General features: G+C 50.2%; 1 long non-coding RNA gene across 1 annotated transcript; it reads right to left on the minus strand.

Moving 5' to 3' along the window:
* Positions 1-1,578: 1,578 nt before the first annotated feature.
* Positions 1,579-3,446, minus strand: LOC127680162 (uncharacterized). The gene is made up of 3 exons (XR_007976940.1): positions 3,359-3,446; positions 2,973-3,089; positions 1,579-1,783 (listed from the first exon to the last, which is right to left on the minus strand). It is a non-coding gene; the product is annotated as an uncharacterized LOC127680162 (long non-coding RNA).
* Between the last annotated feature and the right edge of the window lie 2,072 nt (positions 3,447-5,518).

A 5,518-nucleotide genomic window follows, 5' to 3' on the forward strand; every position in this document is an offset into this window, starting at 1 on the left:
GGGGGCGGCCACCCACAAGTCTCTCCTCAGCTCCTCCTGCTGGGCCACCGGGATTGGTCCACCCTTTCTAGACTAAATATAGGCCTGGCTGCAGGTCCTGCACCCCGCCCCCACTGCTGAAGCTTAATTTTCAGAGCCCCATTCCTTGAGTGCCCAGTTTGAGCCAGGAACCCTGGCAATCCTGAGAGAAAGATTGGATTATCGTTCACAAGATTAGACGTGGAGATTCAGAGGGGTCGAGTCTTCGAGCTTGGAAGCGCCATCGCTGCGACTTGAATTCTTGCCTGGGGCTCAGGAAAACTCTGTTGATCTGGGCTGATACGTTCCCCGCCCCCCCAGACATGAAAACTCTTACTTCTTCAGAATACAGAGGGAAAGGGGATTCCTATGTCTTGTAACTTTGGGGAAAGAACTGTATATCAGCCAGGAGAAATTGAAAAGACGGAGCTCTCAGAGGCCTGTGGAGATACGGAGCCAGGTGCCGCCCTAGGCACCAGGGGGTAAGAGGACCACAATGCATTGGGCTTCCAGAGGCCAAAGACTCCCTCCTACAAGCCATACAGATCCAACAGTTTATTCTCAAAAGCAGAGTCCTGGCTGGGTGTAGCTTGATAAGCGTGTCCATCTTGTAAGTTCTGGGGGGCGGGGGGGGGGGGTCTGAAATCCCAGCACTCTGGGACCAACTACAGGAGGATCAGAAATCCAAAGTTACCCTTGGCTATACAGTTGGAGGCTCGGGCTATATTAGAGTCTCTCAACAACGACAACGACAACAACAACAACAACAACAACAAAAGCAGAGTCCCAGCCTGGTGCGTGTACTCTTTCCAGACTGTCTTCAGCAGAGTTTCAGCCGTGCAAATAGCACATGCATGGCGCCAGGGAACCGACTAGTCCATCTGCCTGGCCAGCCTATGTCTCCGGGATCTAGTCCAAACTCTATATGATAATGAATGAGGCCCCGCTCAGAGAGGGATGGGGCCCCACCCAGAGTCACACAGTAACAGCATTCCCATAATTCAGTCCTAAGTGTGGACTAAGGAGTCCCGAACTCCAACCCTTAGCCTCGCCCTCCACTCTCAGACCAGGTCTTTTCCTGTGTGCTCTCCGCTTCCTTCCCCAGCTATCGCTCTTGCTCCCAAATCCGGCCCAGAACCAATCAAAGGGGCCTCAGTAAAGAGGGGAGGGAAGGCCCCTCCTCAGTCCTGGAGGCTGGCCACCTAGGGTCAAAATCTTGGCTCTGTGCCTCTAAGCGGCGTGTCATTGAGCAAGTACTTAAGCTCTGGTCTCTGTAATGGCTGCAGCCACTCATAAGTCACCACACGGTCCCCAGCCCGTCGGGACTGTTACTCGGGCTGATCCTTCCCTTTGGAGAGAAGCAATTGAGGGTGGAGGTTAACCCCTGGGTTGAACTTCCTGGACCCCTTCTGAGAAGATGCGTTCTGAGCCCTACAGTGGAGACAGGAAGCCCCTAAAAGCCTGAACCGACAACTCCCACCGTCTGTGAGCTTGAAACTACGCAGAACGCACAAGAACAGTTCCTTTTCTGAAAAGTTTGCAAGTCAAGCAAAAGACAGAGTTTATGCACAGAAGATTGTTTAGAGTTTCAGAAGAAAAAAAAAAAAAACCCAAGGCAAGCAGCTATCAAATGAAGGGCAAGGGAAAAAATGTGTTGTCTGGGTTATGCCAAACTGGAGGCACAGCGGAGGATACTTCCGAGGAAAGAGTAAGGAAGCCGGGTGGACAGGAGACGGCGTCCTCAGGGTCTGGGCAGTATCTGAACCTGAGGGACAGAAAACACAGAAAGAGCCGGGCGGTAGTGGCGCACGCCTGTAATCCCAGCACTTGGGAGGCAGAGGCAGGCAGATTTCTGAGTTTGAGGCCAGCCTGGTCTACAGAGTGAGTTCCAGAACAGCCAGGGCTACACGGAGAAACCCTGTCTTGAAGAAAAAAACAAGACAACAACAAAAAAAAGATGTAAGATGAAATAAAGTTTTCCTCTTCAAGATACTTTTGGTTATGGTGTTTGTTGTTTGTTTGTTTGTTTGTCCAGACAGGGTTTCTCTGTGTAGCCCTGGCTCCTAGAACCCACTCTGTAGACCAGGCTTTCTCCAAACTCACAGAGATCTTGCTACCTCTGCTTCCTGAGTGTCAGGAATAAAGATGTTTGCCACCACTGTCCAGCAATTATGGTGTTTTATAGCAATATAAACCCCGGGGGGGGGGGGGCTGGAGAGATGGCTCAGTGGTTAAGAGCACCGACTGCTCTTCCGAAGGTCCTGAGTTCGAATCCCAGCAACCACGTGGTGGCTCACAACCATCTGTAATGAGATCAGATGCCCTCTTCTGGTACATCTGAAGACAGCTACAGCGTACTTACATATAATAAATATATCTTATATTTATATATATATACCCCAACTAAGGCAAAACTCGGTACGGTGTCTACTGTGGTGAATCTGATTCAGTGTTTTTTGGGGGGATTGTGGAAGCATCTGATGTTTGGGCTGGAAGAGCCACGGAGGGCCTCGGCCCTCAGAGGGCTGCTCCGTGGGATCCTCGAAGACGCTGAGAGCAAGGCAGAGAGAGACTGCGAACGACGGACACCTGACTCGTGAAATTCCAGAGGGAAGTTTTTTGAGTCCCTTAGAGACCCTATCAAGGCCATTCGATATCTTGAATTAAGGATCGCTAAAATGCAGGGTGTGTTGATGCACACCTTGAATCCAGCACTGGGGAGGTGGAGACAGGTGGATCTCTGTGAGTTCCAGGATAGCCAGGGCTACATCGTAAGACTCTGTCTCAAAACAAAACACATGACTACGTGAAACCTTTGCTTGGCTGGCACAATTAACGCTGGCCAGCTGGGGCTGAAGAAGTCAGCTGTAATCTGGGAGAGGCCAGCATCACTGAGATGACATCTTCTGTGTCAGCATCCAGAACCCGTGGTCCAGAAGGGATCAAAGCTCTACCTTGTGCTGGCAGACAAACTTTGTCCCGTGAAAGCAGCGTGTTCCACATGTCGCTGGCTTTGAAGGCACGGAGAGGCTATGGGGAACAGCTGAGGCTTGGCGCTATGTAACGGGTTCCTGAAGAGAGGTCCAGAAAAACCACTGATGAAGGTGCAGCCTATTGCAGTAGAAGGCCCAGGGTTGAAAGGGTCCCAAGGAGAAACTGAGGCTTGGTGCCATATGGCAGAATTGGAATCCCTGAAGAGATCCCAGGAGATGCTATTGAAGGTGCTGCAGTGACCCCGTGTGTGTGTGTGTGTGTGTGTGTGTGTGTGTGTGTGTGTGTGTGTGTGTGTGTGTTGGGGTGTCCTGAGTGTCATGACACCCACACAGCCTCTAGTCTGTACCTTCAGCGACAGCTGCCGGTACTGAGAACAAGAACAGTGCCTGAGCTTCAAACTTCGCCGAGCGGCTAGATTCAGGAAAGCCGCCATACTCAGCATCCACAATCATTATTCCCGCCCTGGAGTGAACAGGGCAAAGGCTTTGCTTTTGGAAAACACAGTGCAGCTGGTGATAGGGCGACACCTGCTGGTCGGAGGGAGATGTGCAGCCCCAGGCTTCTCCCCCAAGGAGAGAGCCTCTCTTACTCTTACCAGATTCTTCCAAGAGGAGAGGGCAGAGTGTACCCAGTTTTCCCAGTGGACACGAGTCTTTTATATTACACTATCTCTCTCCTTGGCCTGAGCTAATGGCCAGCCCCTCAGCTTCCTCCCTGCCTACCCGTGCATGTCCTGTAGTCAAGAGAGCCAGAGTTCAGTAGTCCTTCTTCAAAAAAAAAAATTTTTTTTTTTTGAGACAGCGTTTCTTAGTGTATCCCTCACTGTCCTGGAACTCAGGCTGTAGACCAGGCTGGCCTCGAACTCAGAGATGTGCCTGCTTCTGCCTCCCAAGTGCTGGGATTAAAATAAAGGCGTGCACCACTAAGAAACATTCTTTAAATGGTTTTTATGAGTATACTAGGAAAGTACTCTACTACTGGGCTGTGTCCAGCCCCCAATGGAAGCACTATCTTTTACCCATTTCACAGAATAGAGAACAAAATCCCAAGAAGGCGAAGGAAGGCCCTTGAGGTCTCACACAGTCTGACGTGAGATTACCTTCTAGTTGGGGAAAGAGACACTCAGTGCACAGATAACAAAATGGAGAGAGCAGAGAGGTAGAGGAGACTCACTACACCCGGCACGGCAGGTCACCGTAGTCATCTGGGTTCTGCTGATAGAACTTCCAGAACTTGGGAGGCAGAGGCAGGTGGATCTCTGAGTTCGAAACCAGCTTGGGTCTACAGATCAAACTCCAAGACTTCCAGGACTACAGAGAAACCCTGTCTTTAAAAAAAAAAGTTTCTTCATCCCGGCGATATGAATACTGCTATTTCCCTTAAGTACAGTAAACAATATACATGTGTATGTGTATATTTCTTTGCCATGCGCACTTTAACTTCAGGATTTGAGATGCATAGGCAAGAGGATCTCTTTGAGTTAGAGGCCAGCCTGGTCTACAGAGTAAGTTTCAGGACAACCAGGGCTACACAGAGAAACTCTGTCTCAAAAACAAAACAAAAACAACAAGAAAAGTTATGGCCAAGCGGGCCAACACACATGTAGTCCCAGCACTCGGGGCAAGTGGCGGCAGAATTGTCCAAGAAAGGGACCCGTCTGGTTTAGGTCATGAATTCTGGCCATCCAGGGCTAAGTATCAAGGTTCGGTTCTATCACCCATAAACACCCTAAATAAGCAAGTAGCATGGTCCTTAAACAAGCCAGTAAACTAGGACGGGAACAAGCTCATTTTGTCCTGTACCGCTAGGGGGCGGTGTTAGCCCGCTGTCCTCACCAATTCCGCCTGTGACTCTGCCTTTCTCTGCCTCACTTCTTATTTGAGATACGCCAGGCTAACCACAAACTTCCTGTGTAGCCAAGGATGACCCTGCATTTCTGGTCCTCTTAAATGTCTCTCCGAGTGCCGGGGTTTCACACACGCCAGGCAAGCTCTCCACCAGCGGCGCTGTGCTGCATGCCAAACCATCTTTCCTTCTTCATTCCTTTCTTAAAACAGGGCCAGCCTTGCTGACCTGGAGGTCCCCATGTAGCTGAGGATGACTTTGGATCTGGTGGTCCTCCTTCCGCCTCCAAACACTGGGGTGACAGGCCTGTCACTATGCCCGGCATGGTGACACATGACACACTGCCTTTCTACATATTACTCTTCCTCACTTTTTAAAAACAGACTCTCGGCCGGGCGGTGGTGGCGCACACCTGTAATCCCAGCACTCTGGGAGGCAGAGGCAGGCGGATTTCTGAGTTCGAAGCCAGCCTGGTCTACAGAGTGAGTTCCAGGACAGCCAGGACTATACAGAGAAATCCTGTCTCAAAAAAAAAAAAAAAACCAAAAAAAAAAACCAAAAAAACAAAACAAAACAAAACAAAGCATCGTTTTTATTTATTTGGTCACTGTTCAACCCTTCTCCCGGTCCAAGCTTCTAGGAGACCAAGGGGGGCAGTGGA

The sequence above is a fragment of the Apodemus sylvaticus genome, chromosome 3 (assembly GCF_947179515.1).
Source record: "Apodemus sylvaticus chromosome 3, mApoSyl1.1, whole genome shotgun sequence".
In the NCBI taxonomy this organism is placed as follows: domain Eukaryota; kingdom Metazoa; phylum Chordata; class Mammalia; order Rodentia; family Muridae; genus Apodemus; species Apodemus sylvaticus.